This window comes from Gobius niger, assembly GCF_951799975.1.
Source record: "Gobius niger genome assembly, chromosome: 9".
Lineage (NCBI taxonomy): Eukaryota > Metazoa > Chordata > Actinopteri > Gobiiformes > Gobiidae > Gobius > Gobius niger.
Window position 1 is genome coordinate 33,985,455 of NC_136860.1, and position 14,961 is coordinate 34,000,415.

Genomic DNA, 14,961 nt, shown 5'->3' on the forward strand with positions numbered 1-14,961 from the left:
AACACCAGACTAACCATATAAATGTCTGTGTCCATAGAATAATTGGTTCCAATCCCGGCTCTTTTCTATTCATTTATTTTATCCGCTCACATTTGGAGAGTTTGGAGAGCAGCGAGTAGCCGCTAGATTGGACTGAACCAACGTGATGGACAGCAGAGGGGTGTTCAACTTGGTATATCTTTCTGTTGAAGTAGTTTTTTCCCCCTTTCTGATTATTTGGTAGAAGTACATGAAAAGGTATCGGTGTAATCCTTATTGATGTTTCTATAGTTTCTATAGCGAACATTGACCTCTTAATACTAACATATGGGGATGTATGTTTTGTCCGTTTCTTGACATGTATATATTTTCTGTGGTTTCTTTATTTTAACCTCTTAACCGAGTCCAGTTTCTCCAGTTCAGCTTTACCCAAATCTAAAAGCTTCTCAACTGGAGATCAACAGTGAAACGCCTCATTTCAAAGCAAAAACCTAAAAGTCGGCGCTTCACATTTTTGAAGCGTTTTTGTCTGTTTCTTTTGTCACCTTTGTGTCACTTTTTTTGGCTGTTTTTGTTGCTCTTTCATTGCTTTTGTGTTGTGTTTTCTCCATGTTTTTGTCACTTCTTGTTGCTTTTTTTATTGCTTTTTTCAGTGCTTTATTCTCATGTTTTTGGCACGTGTTTGTCGCTTCATTGACACATTTTATTTGCATTTCATCCCCGTTCTTGTCGCTCTTTTGATGCTTTTCGATTTGGGTAAAGCCAAACTGGACAACATGAGCACAGTTCAGGTGGTGGTTAAGAGGAGCCAGACTTGAGAAATATATCATATATTGGATAAAGACTAAAAACAGCCCTAAGGCACACATTGGCACAGCAATAGGTCACGAAATATTCTAACCCAGAAAGTTAGAGACACTCAGTACAACACATTTTTCACACAAAGTAGATTTTATGGCAACTTTGAAGGATAAGTAGGTGGCAAAACAACAAAATGCTGCACCATTATTTTTTTTTGTGTCATATTTTATGATTAAAACTGATAATTATGGAAACACATTCATAACAGGAAGCATCTGGAAAGAGACAAAGCGCACGAAAAACATCGCAAATATTTTCATCCTCACAAGCACTTTTGAATAACTATTTGTCATGTTTTGCTTTGTTTTTCTCCACTTTGATTTTGGTTCTGACCTTGGCGTGGACTTTTCAAACAGGCTTTTCAAAAATAAGTCTTGGAATAAATTGGGCTCCCTGCGAGGTTTATTTTCTCCCAAATTATTTACCGCATGGTGATGAACGGCGAGCGCTGAAACTGAAGAAATATTCCCAGAGTTGCGTCTAATTCCAGTTCGCGTGGCGACTGGCGGTGATGGCCGGGGGCGCCGTCGCCGTCCCTGCAAATAAACGCACAAAAATAAACAGTAGCAAATAAACAACACACTTGGCATGTCTTCCAGTTACGGGGAAACGATAACGAAAGAGCTTCTGGCGACTGCGGTTTCGAAGACTCTCTGGTATTTTCTGAATTTGTGGCGCATCTGGTGCCACAGTGGGAAGCATCTGGATATGAAGTGTCTGTTTCTGTGTTTGTGGATTGATGCAAAGCAAATGTTTTGATACAGCTGCTGCATGACCTGCACTGGAAATAATCTAGTCCAAGATACAAATGCTAATGCCTATGGAGCAAGTTTGAATCCCACTTGAAATCAGACACATGAGCTTTTACTACTACTTGAAATGATAGAAAACAGGGGCGGACTGGCCATGTGTCCATTCTGGAAGAGCACAGAAGGGCCACTGGCTCTAGGGCCACCAGTCTGGCCCCTCACTTTACCTTACCCTTACCCCCGGGCGAAACAGAGCTTCACCCAAATCTAAAAGCTTAAAAGAAAAGCATCCAAAAACAGAAATGTGCTGGAAAAGCAACAACAAAGTGACAAAAAAGTGACAAAAACACAACCAAATGTGACGAAAAAGCAATGAAAAAAGCGATGAAAAAACAACATGAAACCCCCCCCCCCCCCCCCCCCCCCCCGAAAAACAAGAGAGGAACAAGTAACATAAAAGTGACGAAAACACGCCAAAAAGCCACAAAAAAGTAATGAAAAAGCAACAAAAACATGACAAAAATGCAGCGACAACGTGACATAAAGTTACCATCACTTTTCTAGATTTTATCTTTCAAATGAGGCGCTACAGTGTTGCTCTCCAGTCAAGAAGCCTTTTGATTCGGTAAAGACCGAACTGGAGAAAATGCTCTCGGTTAAGGCGGGGGGTCAGAGGTTCACATATGTATTTGTGGAAGTGTCACATTTACGCTAATTTGGGCCAGGCTGACCAGAGTCCAGGGCTGTTTTTCAGTCCCAGTCCGCCCCTGATAGAAAGTAATCTGAATTAAGAGAGCGAGAAAGGGGGACACAGCTCGGTTTTGGGGCATTCTATTTTAAAGGAACAGTGGCCTGTTCCTTTAAAATAGCATTAGCTAATTAAGGTTGCTTTGCTCATAGCTAAAACACCAATTCAACTCTCATTTGGGTCTTATTTGTCATTCAGGGCGATAAAAAGTCCAGATGTGACACCAAGTGAGAACCACAGCCCTGAACGATTTCAATACAGTGTGTTTAAACAAAGCAATCAGGTGTTTGTTATTCCTTTTTGTGAAAACTTTTGAGCACATGTAAGTTAAGAAGTGCTGTCTCTATACGTCGTGGCTTCTTGCTATATTGTGATAACTATATTTTGACGGCGTATTCGTGGGCCCAGGTACTGCTCATATTTTAGAAAGTGTAAGGCCCCTGCTCGATGCTTTCACTGAAGAACTTTTCTGACATTTGAGCAGGATTCATCTCTCCAGCGTGCGCTCCCTGTCCGCGCCGTCGCCTCCTCTGGTATCGACTTGAAAACATGTCAGTTCCAGCCTCGTCTCAAAACACGCCTTTGTCCCGGGGCGCTGAATAGCAGGAGGCGAGCAGCGCCGGCCACCAGCGGGTGTGTGGTCTTTTCGGGATGAGTGGGGGCGCAGCAGGAGCCTGTTTTTGGATTTTCTGGTGAGGGTCGGGGGTTAAGCCCGTGGGGGTCCTCCGAGATGGGCCCCCGCTGAATGGGATGGTAATGCCCCGAAACGTGATTCATCGCTCAGGCATCTGCAGCTCCTCTCCCTCCCCCCCCCCTCTGCTCAGGAGAGAGAGACGAGGAGGGAGGCTGATGGAGGAGGCGTATTTGTCATTTTAAGTGTTGTGTTTGAATATGAATATGGTGGGATTTTATGTTTTTCTCATGAATCCAGAGGTGGGTAGATTAAATATTTTTACTTAATCCTTTCTTGTCTAGGGCTCTTTTCCCCAAAATACTATACATGTGTTTATTGGGGTTAAACTCAGCCTCTACAAGGGGTAGATGGCTTGTTACTTGTAAGTAAAAATGAGTTTGAAACAGAAAATCCATATTCCGCCTGAATAAAAACACACACATTTGCACCTAAAAATGCTCTTTCTCTGTCTGTGCTGAAGCAAATAAGAACATAAATGGAAAAAGTCAATATAATGTGTGGTCCCTGCAGTCAACAAAATACCAGTAGGTCAAACACTAAAGTTATATATGCTTTATTAAAAAAAAATCCAGGCAAATTTGGCCCAATTTGGCCCAATTTTTTAAATTTGGATTTCTTTTTTTACAGAAAATAAATATTTTAGCCATAGGGACATATCGGGTCACAAAATTGTATTTCCTGTCTAAAAATTAACACAAATTTTTCAAAAACATTACACAATAGTATTTATTTGTCAATGACCAAAATATGTACAACCAGTTATGACGAATTGACATATTGTGGCTGTTTGAGCTCGGATCTGTTGATTTGAAGTTGGAGTGGATGGATTTGTTGCTGAGAGTCCAGTGAACACGGAGAGGTGAAAAACGTGACTGTCAGTATTTGTCTGCGGAAGTTATGGTCCCGGAGATGCAGACACAAGGGGTTCAGGTGCTCGGTTCTCACCTGAACCAAGCACTTTTTCTCCAGTTTGGAATTAAAAAAAGTATCAAAAATAGTTGCAAAAATGGGGATTAAAACACAGCAAAAAAGTAACAAAAAAAGTGACAAAAAAACCACAAAAGAGCAACAAAAGAAGTGATGAAATCAATTAAACAACATGACAAAAACGCAGTAACAATGTGGCAACAAAGTTGGGATCACTTTCGCAGGTCTTAGCTTTCAAATGAGGCGTCACTCTGTTGCTCTCCAGTCGGGGAGCTTCTAAATTTGGGTAATTTGAACTGGAGAAAATGTGCTCGATTCAAGTGGGGATTAAAGGCTCCCAAACTTTTTGTCTCCAAGGGCCAAAGTGAAAAAGTGTCAGTGCGTGGGGGGCCAAGCGTGAAACACATATAACTGCAAATATGTTTGTATTTGATCTACATAAACAACATGCTACACTGAAACAAATGTTAACTATGACAAAATCTTAGTTTTAGTTGAACAAAATCAACTATTGTAGCGATATAGTGCAAAATGTAAGTTTTACAGTAGCCGACCTACAGTGACTTTAACTCATTCATACCTCAAAATGCCACATTTGATCATTTTGAAAGTGTCAGTTCAGCATAAATTCTTTACATAAGTCAATTTTTAACTTGTACCTTTGTTGATGTCAACAACCAATACAACAAAAGTTAGAAAAATGGGAAAGTCGATGCTACAACACCACAACAGTGTTTCCTTGACTGTGCGAAAGGAGTGAAACAGCGCCCCCAATTTGACGCTGGTGGCCAAAAAGTGTACTGCATCCATATTTACCATTGAGAATGAATGGGAGAGAGTTGGTATTAACCAGATGCGGCGCAAAAGGCACTCTCTGGCGGGTCAATTACATTGGCCCAGGGGGGGCATATTTGGCCGCGGGCCCCACTTTGGGCACCCCTGTACTAGAGTATAGAGTAACTCTTTGCACATTAAAGTCTTTAGTGACATAAAACAGTGCAGTGTTTCTGTATGTATTGCTTTTTATGTTATTTTAAGATCATTTACACAAGCATTTATTCATGAATGAACACGATCAATTATGTTTTAAACAAGTTGAAATAGATTCTTCACAGTCTTTGGCTTTATTACTGCTTTGCACTTTTGACATTTTCTCAATAACACAGACGGTTCAACCATTTCAAGGACGACTTCATGAAACTCTTTGAGAAAATGCCAAGAATAAAGGGCAGCCATTTTGAAGAATTTAAAATACAAAACACAAAAACATTATCTCACCTTTTTCTGTTTCTTATTGTGTTCATTCATAGTTAATAGTCAATACTCTTAGTCTTCAATGAGAATATCACAATGTATAATATATATAATAAAAAAGTTTATAGAACTTATACATAATACAAGAGTGACATGCATTTCATAACACGTTTGTAAAGGTCTGAAATGACAGCGTTCACAGGTTTTGTTCATCTCCATGGAAACATAGGGACCTTTTTCGCGGCGTTTGCGATTCGCTAATTACGGCTTTTCAGATTCAAATCAGCCCCAAAGGAATCGGCCTCATCTGTCAAAAGGTCGAGAAATGGCATCTGCGTTCGCCCCCTGAGCGGCGCCCCCTGTGGGTTTAATGCGGCTGTGTTTTGCCTGGCCCTGCCCTGTCAGAGCCGTCACAGGCAGCAGAGGAGCAGCACTCGGTGACGGAGGGCGCCGGCGGAGAATGGCATGTGCCACCGCTTTGACGGGAGGGGAGAGACGGCGCATAAAAACTGAGGGGCTGTGGACAGAAGGAAGGAAGTCAGAAGGAACTAGGAAGTTATAGGAGCCAGGGAGAGTTGCTCAAGAGTGAATAAACCATAGGAACCAGGCGGGTGTGTATCCGCATTGTGCCCTGTGCTCTGCAAATACATTATAAAGAAGGCATTGATTAGTCCAGGAAGAGGGGAGTGACCCGATCGTGACCAGGAACTAATAATAGGCAAGGCAAGTTTATTTGTAGAGCACAATTCATACACAAGGCAATTCAAAGTGCTTCACTGTTGCATAAATATAAGAAAACAAATGCAATCAATAAAAACATCAACATAGAATTGATCAATTACAGTAAGAGGCAAGAGTGCAGATAAAATACTTTCAGTTACTGTATATGCATTTTTACGTTGTTTTGACTCGCTCTGTCTTGAGAACTATTTCGCTCTGTCTTGAGTTCTATTTCGCTCTGTCTTGAGTTCTATTTCACTCTGTCTTGAGTTCTATTTCGCTCTGTCTTGAGTTCTATTTCGCTCTGTCTTGAGTTCTATTTCACTCTGTCTTGAGTTCTATTTCGCTCTGTCTTGAGTTCTATTTCGCTTTGTCTTGAGTTCTATTTCGCTCTGTCTTGAGTTCTATTTCGCTCTGTCTTGAGTTCTATTTCACTCTGTCTTGAGCACTATTTCACTCTGTCTTGAGTTCTATTTTGCTCTGTCTTGAGCACTATTTCGCTCTGTCTTGAGTTCTATTTCGCTCTGTCTTGAGTTCTATTTCGCTCTGTCTTGAGTTCTATTTCGCTCTGTCTTGAGTTCTATTTCGCTCTGTCTTGAGTTCTATTTCGCTCTGTCTTGAGTTCTATTTCGCTCTGTCTTGAGTTCTATTTCGCTCTGTCTTGAGTTCTATTTCACTCTGTCTTGAGCACTATTTTGCTCTGTCTTGAGCACTATTTCGCTCTGTCTTGAGCACTATTTCACTCTGTCTTGAGTTCTATTTCGCTCTGTCTTGAGTTCTATTTCACTCTGTCTTGAGCACTATTTTTAAGTCTTGTTTTGACTATTTTTTCTTGCTCGTTCACACAAAGTTACCTAAGCAAGAGTGTAGATAAAATACATTCAGTCATAAGCATCGGGCAAAAAGAACTGTTTTCAGCCTGGATTTGAACATTGTAATAATAATAATACATTTTAGTTGTAACACACTTTTCATTCAGAGAATCTCAGAGTGCTACAAGAAAACACACACATTAAAAAACATCAGCAAGCTTTCTTAAAAAGGAAAGTTTTCATTTTAGCTTTAAAAAAAAACTGCCAAAAGTTCTCAAAGTATCCGCGCCTGTTATGCGGCTCTATATAAGGACCTACAATGCTTTAGGAATTGTGTTTGCCGTTAATGATGTGACGTTCATGAGTGAGCGGCTCTTTTGAACGGCTCTTTAATATGAACAGTTCTAACCAGATCTCAGTGAAAAGAGACAGATCCTTTTTTCAGTCAATTTTACCCAGAACTCTGAAAGCTTTTTGCACTAAAAGTCAGTCTCATTGTAAATTTAGATGATTTAAATGAAAAAAAAAGTGCCTTTTGTAGTTTGCTTCTCGTTTTTGTGGGTCATCTGGCTGGCGTTATTACAATTTTACATTTAAAAAGAGCCCATTTTGAACCTCTTTAACCACCCGCCTAAACCAAATGCATTCTGTCCTCTTTGGCCATTATGTAGGCCTGTGTAACACCTCATTTGAAAGCTAAGACCCACAAAACTGATCTTTTTCCTCACGTTGTTGCTGAGGAAACAACGCGAGGAAAAAGATCCTCGCGTTTGTCAGCCACTGTCACATTTTTGTTGAGTTTTTGTGACATTTTTGTTGAATTTTCGTCACTTTTAGGTTGAGTTTTTTGTCACTTTTTGTTGAATTTTTGTCAGTTTTTGTTGCATTTTTGTCATTTTTTTAAACTGGGAAAAAAAAATGGAAAAAATGGGGGGAACGTACAGTATTTATTTGAGCTGAAACAACCAAGTCGCTGCTGTCCCCGGACTAAGACCATCAAAACTTGGATCTAAAGATATAAAAATTGCTGCCTGCTTTTGATACTTTCAGTTTTTTTGGTCGCAGTAGTACATCCACTTTTGTCCGACACCACACTGGCATCACTGTCTACTTCTACTTCTTCTATTTCTACTTCTACTTCTTCTATTTCTACTTCTACTTCTTCTATTTCTACTTCTTCTATTTCTACTTCTACTTCTTCTACTTCTACTTCTTCTACCTCTACTTCTTCTTCTACTTCTACTTCTTCTTCTACTTCTTCTACTTCTTCTATTTCTACTTCTTCTATTTCTACTTCTACTTCTTCTACTTCTACTTCTTCTACTTCTTCTACTTCTTCTACCTCTACTTCTTCTACTTCTTCTACCTCTACTTCTTCTTCTACTTCTACTTCTTCTTCTACTTCTTCTACTTCTTCTATTTCTACTTCTTCTATTTCTACTTCTACTTCTTCTACTTCTACTTCTTCTACTTCTTCTACTTCTTCTACTTCTTCTTCTACCTCTACTTCTTCTTCTACTTCTACTTCTTCTTCTACTTCTTCTACTTCTTCTATTTCTACTTCTTCTATTTCTACTTCTACTTCTTCTACTTCTACTTCTTCTACTTCTTCTTCTTCTTCTACCTCTACTTCTTCTACTTCTTCTACCTCTACTTCTTCTTCTACTTCTACTTCTTCTTCTACTTCTTCTACTTCTTCTATTTCTACTTCTTCTATTTCCACTTCTTCTACTTCTACTTCTTCTACTTCTTCTTCTACTTCTACTTCTTCTTCTACTTCTTCTACCTCTACTATGAACCTAGAGTGAACAGAAACATGTGGCACAATAGGACACTGCATTGTAAAAAAGGCGTCATTCCGATGCTTTTTCTAATTAAAGTCGACTAAACGACTCCGGTTCCCTCTTTGTTTTTGCCAAGTCCCGAACACTGTCCCGACGAGGAGAGGAAGCCTCCAGTGTTGCATGAAATGAAACAACGGGATTCTGGCAAAGCGTTCAAACAACAGCGGCTAAAGAGACTCACGGCGACAAGTTCATTAGCCTCATGAAGCTACGTTTAGCCGCGGGGGCCGGAGAGGATTGTGGGTAAGTGGCGGGTCTGGGAGGGATTGATAGTTACAGCTCCAGTCTCGTGGCCTCGTTCAATTAACCTATAACGCCGCCGCGCTGAGGAAGCAGCAGGAGAGGGAGGGAGGGAGGGGGGGGGGGGGGGGGGAGTCTGGTACTGCCGCTGCTAATGGAGAGTGAACGTGCAGGCAGGAGGAATAGACCAGACCCAGAGCCTGTTATACATGTTTTAAGTGGAAAAACGTCATTTGTACTTGGTACTGTTCTTCTTCTTCTACTTCTACTTCTTCTACTTCTACTTCTTCTACTTCTACTTGTTTGTCTACTACTTCTACTTCTACCCCTTCTTCTTCTTCTTCTTCTTCTTCTTCTACTTCCTCTTCTTCTACTTGTTTTTCTACTTCTTCTTCTACTTCTACTACTACTTCTATTTCTACTTCTATTTCTACTTCTTTTACTTCTACTTCTTCAACTTCTTCTTCTTCTACTTCCTCTTCTTCTTCCCTACTTGTTTTTCTACTACTTCTTCTTCTTCTACTTCTACTACTTCTTCTTCTTTTTCTACTTCTTCAACTTCTACTTCTTCAACTTCTTCTTCTTCTTCTACTTCCTCTTCTTCTTCCCTACTTGTTTTTCTACTACTTCTTCTTCTTCTTCTACTTCTACTTCTACTACTACTTCTTCTTCTTTTTCTTCTACCTCTTCTTCTTCTTCCACTTCCTCTTCTTCTTCTTCTAATTGTTTTTCGACTTCTTCTAGTTTTTTTCTTCTTTTTCTTCTTCCTCTACTTCTACTACTACCTCTTCTTCTTCTTCTTCTTCTACTTCCTCTTCTTCTTCTTCTACTTGTTTTTCTACTTCTTCTTCTACTTCTACTACTTCTTCTTCTTTTTCTTCTTCTTCTACTTCTACTACTTCTACCTCTTCTTCTTCTTCTTCTTCTACTTCCTCTTCTTCTTCTACTTGTTTTTCTACTTCCTCTTCTTCTTCTACTTGTTTTTCTACTTCTTCTTCTTCTTCTTCTACTTCTACTACTTCTTTTTCTTCTTCTTCTCCTTCTTCTTCTTCTTCTACAGTATTGACAGTATTTCTACCTATTTTTCTCCCATTTTAACCCCACTAATGTTAAAAATACTCTGTGATTTGTGTAATAGTGTTTCTCAAAATCATCTTGAGGGCCAGAGGTTCTGTACCGGAGGGCCGGATTTGGCCCCCGGGCCTGACGTTGCCTACCCCTGCTCTACAATAAGTCAAAGTTGCTCTGGAAAGTACAAATCGATTTAAATAAGTGTGTGAATAATAACTTTGTGGCTTCAACTCCCCCACCCGTACGGCAACACGACGGGGACAAACCTTCTTCCATGTTGTGAGTCAGTAGCTTTGACAGAACACCTGCACAGCGCCACCTACTGTTCCGGAGTGTGGACTATTAGGCTTTGAGAACGGTCAAATCTACTTTGTACTTCGGAGTCTTGCAGTGGAGTCAAAGTAGAAAGTTCTCAACAAAAATACTACTACTATAATGTTACTACTGTGAAGTGCAACCTACATTATGACAACAACTTAACAAAGGCAACATTTGGAATTAAAGGCACTTCTCTAATCCGAGTCTTTCTCCTGATGTTAATTGCGTCGTCCAATCACGTCTGCCTCTTGTTTAGCCCCGTCTGAAGAGCTTCATTATCGGTTCTCCATTAACTCCTGTTCAAGTGCTTCCTTTGTTAAGTGGCTTTGATGAACTGAGGCCTTTTGTTGTTTGCGTCTAATCAAAACAAAAAGACACTTGCTTTTAAGTAGTGGATCTCATAGAGTTTGCGTTGTACATTTTAGCGTTAAGTTGGCGATGTATAGACGCGTGTCCATGTCAGCACACACTTTTATCCACTATCGTAATTGAAATAAACCTATATTTTTGTTCTTTCTCACCAAAAACATACCTGGAGTTGTGTTTCGAGACGCTATTGCATATCTTTGAGGATCCTTGGAACTCCGGTGGCTCAGCATTGCAACGTCAGCTCCCAAAAAGCAAAATCCTGAGGTTCTATGTATCAAGGAATTGCTTTGCTAAGCTCAATCCTCTCATCACGGAGTAAAAACACTCACCACACTTTCACTACAGCCACACAGGCCACACACTCTGATTCATGGGAAGATGTTTTAGTCGTTTTAGATCAATATTGTATCTTCTAACCAGCAGTGTGTAGTGTAAGGTTGTGACAAAGTGGCGACAGTGGCACAGATGGTAGAGCGGGTCGTCTCATGATCGGAAGGTCGGGGGTTCGAATCCCACCTCCTGAAAGTGCACATTGTCGTTGTGTCCTTGGGCAAGACACTTCACCCACACTGCCCCCAGTGTCTGCGTACATTGGTGTATGAATGAGAGTATGAATGGGTGAGTGGATCCTTGCTGTAAAGCGCTTTGAGTGCCTAATGTAGGTGGAAAAGCGCTATATAAGTTGAGACCATTTACCATTTCAAAGATTTATAGCAAATACCTGCAAACTGTATAATACCCCGTCTTGTTGAGACCGAGCAGTGGCTCTCAACTGGTGGTTCGGGACCCAAAAGGAGGTCTTGGAACTGATTTCAGTGGGTCGAAACCCTTTCCCAGAAAACATACAGAACAAGTATAGAAGCACTACTGTTAGAATGATCAGAATTGTCAGTTGTTTTGATCATAATTCATAAACTTTCTTGGCTTATCCCTGGGTGATTGTGGGTCCCGACATCTGAGTTAGAGTAACCCAAAACAAGCTCCAAGCAAGTGCTTTATTGTACAAGCGTACAACGAAATAGTGTTGAGGTGTCAGTCCTGAGCTGCTGCAGCTGACCCGCGCTGCCACTGTGGGTCAACCTGACCCGCATTACCTTGGCGCTCGGGGAAACTGTAGCACTCGGAAGAAACCTGGCTGGCTGTTCTGTGTCTCCTCCGATCCTCTGAAACAGTGCAGCGCCTCCTGGGTTTGTCCTTGTTTCAGAGCGTGGTGTCCTGCACTGGTCAGCTCCTCCTTCCTCTTCCTCCTGCACAGCTCCCTCCGCTCCACAACAGTCTTTCACCATCTCGTCCCTTTTTTGATTCCTGTAGTTCCTCTTGTGACGCCCTCTCCGTGCTGCAGGTGTGGGGGGCTCTTGGTGCCGCTTCAGAGTCTCAGAAGAAGAAAACATGTGTAGGTCTCAAAGGGGTTTAGCTGATAATAAGCTAGCATTTTGTTTACCTTTAACTAAAATGGTCCTTTCTTCAGGACCATTTTGGTCAAAATCCACCAAACCTCCACAAAAACACGGCAAAGATGTACAAAAGTATTCAGAAAAACAATGTGGAGCAGAAACCACAAATGCAGTTCTCAGAAAAAGGCAAAAAAATCACACCATCTTTTTATTTTTATCTATTTGTTTTTTAATTATTGTCTCATTTATGTCACATTTTTGTCAATTTAAAAAAAAACATTTTTGGCTTATTTTTTCACTTTTTCGTCTATCACATTTTTGTTGCATTGTTACTTTTTCATCACTTTTTGCAACTTTTTTGTCACCTTTGTTTTTCACCATGTGCACCTACACCCAGTAACTCATTTCTAATAACGTCAGTAAAAACCAAATCAACCCAAACTCCTATAGCAAATACTAATCAATACGTACATAATTAAATAATAAAGAAAAACATAACTAAATGTAAAACTTTTTGTGGTGTGGTTAGATTTCCATTTGGTCCATTGAGACCATTAAAACCAAGACTTAGTGCAGGAGAAAATGGCAGGACGAGAGACATTTAAAAACACCAAAATAGCCACAAAAAATGAGAAGAAAGAAAGGATGTAAACGCAACAAAAATATGACAAAAATTCAACAAAAAATGACAAAAATTCAACCAAAAAGTGACAAAAATTCAACAAAAAAGTGACAAAAATTCAACAAAAATGTGACAAAAATTCAACAAAAATGTGACAAAAATTCAACAAAAAATGACCAAAATTCAACAAAAAAGTGACAAAAATGTGACAAAAATTCAACAAAAATGTGACAAAAATTCAACAAAAAAGTGACAAAAATTCAACAAAAATGTGACAAAAATTCAACAAAAAAGTGACAAAAATTCAACAAAAAGTGACAAAAATTCAACAAAAATGTGACAAAAATTCAACAAAAATTCAACAAAAATTCAACAAAAAAGTGACAAAAATTCAACAAAAAAGTGACAAAAATTCTACAAAAAAGTGACAAAAATTACGCACATAATTAAATAATGAAGAAAAACATAACTAAATGTAAAACGTTTTGTGGTGTGGTTAGATTTCCATTGGTCCATTGAGACCATTAAAACCAAGACTTAGTGCAGGAGAAATTGCCGGACGAGAGACATTTCCCAAACAGTTTGAAGACCGTATTCACACTTACGACCCCCTGCACATGCGCTCGACTTTTCCACCGCTGAGCCACCCTGCTTCGCTAATTCCACTCATTTGCACATTAGCCGCTTGTCTTCGTCGATATCCTCAGTCCGCCGTCTCTTTCTCGGCAGCAGTTTATGCGAAAGCTAATGGTCTAAATTTACAGCTTCCACTTGAGCGGGCGCTATTCATGATCCGTGAAGCCATTGAGATTTATTCAAAAGACCGGTTTTATTTTTCCACCAATTTAAATAACGTCTCTAAAAATCTCCCGGCCATGTTCGTAACTTCTCATTAAATGCGTTATTTCCATTAGAAGGCCACACGATATGCACAAGGAGCGATAAAGTCAAAGCTATATTTTATTTTTTTTAATTCCCAGCAGAGATTCGGATTCCGCCCCTGGGCTGTGCCTTTTTTTTCCTTTTTTTTTTTTTTTTTTTTACACACTCATCTTCGCCGCGCTTTTAATTAAAGCCAAATGAAGAGCCTAAAAAAAGGAACCGAATGATACATCCCCGGGACGCGCTTAGCCCTGGAATAAAATGTCTGCAGCTAAAATGTGCAGCCGCAGCAATTAGTAATGGATCTGTGCGGAGAGATGGAGTGGTGACAATCTGTTGACAGGAGATAAAAATAAGCTGTTTTGAATTGTGTGTATAGTTTTGGAGAGTTTTTTTTTTCCGGAGACTTGACCAGCTGCTGCAGTTCTCCAGATGTGACTCGTGGGGATTTTCCGTTCAGTCTGTGTGTGTGTGTGTGAGTATGGACGAAGTGGACCAATGTTCTGCCCAGGCTGGTTCATAGATAAGAGATTAATTTTGTTGGTAATTGTGTTGTGATTTGGTGATGTTCGGGTGGGTGGTGTGTCTCACTATGTTAATAAAAAGAGGCTTGACTTAAAGTTGAAAACACTCATTTAGACAGAGATATGAACAGTGTGACAAAAACTCAACAAAAATGTGGCAAAAATGTGGCAAAAATTCAACAAAAATGTGGCAAAAATTCAACAAAAAAGTGACAAAAATTCAACAAAAAAATGATTAAAATTCAACAAAAAGTGACAAAAATTCAACAAAAATGTGACAAAAATTCAACAAAAATTCAACAAAAAAGTGACAAAAATTCAACAAAAATGTGACAAAAATTCAACAAAAATGTGACAAAAATTCAACAAAAATTCAACAAAAAAGTGACAAAAATTCAACAAAAATGTGACAAAAATGTGACAAAAATTCAACAAAAATGTGACAAAAATTCTACAAAAATGTGACAAAAATTCAACAAAAAAGTGACAAAAATTCAACAAAAATGTGACAAAAATGTGACAAAAATTCAATAAAAAAGTGAGAAAAACTCAACAAAAATGTGACAAAAATTGAACAAAAATTGAACAAAAATCTGACAAAACTTCAACAAAAATGTTTCAAAAATTCAACAAAAAAATGATTAAAATTCAACAAAAATGTGACAAAAATGTGACAAAAATTCAACAAAAATGTGACAAAAACTCAACAAAAATGTGACAAAAATTCAACAAAAATCTGACAAAAATTCAACAACAATTCAACAAAAATTCAACAAAAAATCAACAAAAATTTAACAAAAATGTGTCAAACTCAACAAAAATGTGACAAAAATTCAACAAAAATGTGACAAAAAAGAAAAAAAAAAGAAAGAAGAAAAAACATACAAAAGGTGATACAACACAGCAACAATGTGAGGAAAAAGATCCGTTTTGTGGGTCTTAGCTTTCAAATG

The 14,961-nt window shown here is 39.1% G+C and overlaps 1 protein-coding gene across 2 annotated transcripts in view; it reads left to right on the forward strand.

Moving 5' to 3' along the window:
- sema5ba (sema domain, seven thrombospondin repeats (type 1 and type 1-like), transmembrane domain (TM) and short cytoplasmic domain, (semaphorin) 5Ba) overlaps positions 1–14,961 on the forward strand; it is a 517,318-nt gene that overhangs the window by 337,235 nt on the left and 165,122 nt on the right. The gene's annotated exons all lie outside the window — the stretch shown is intronic.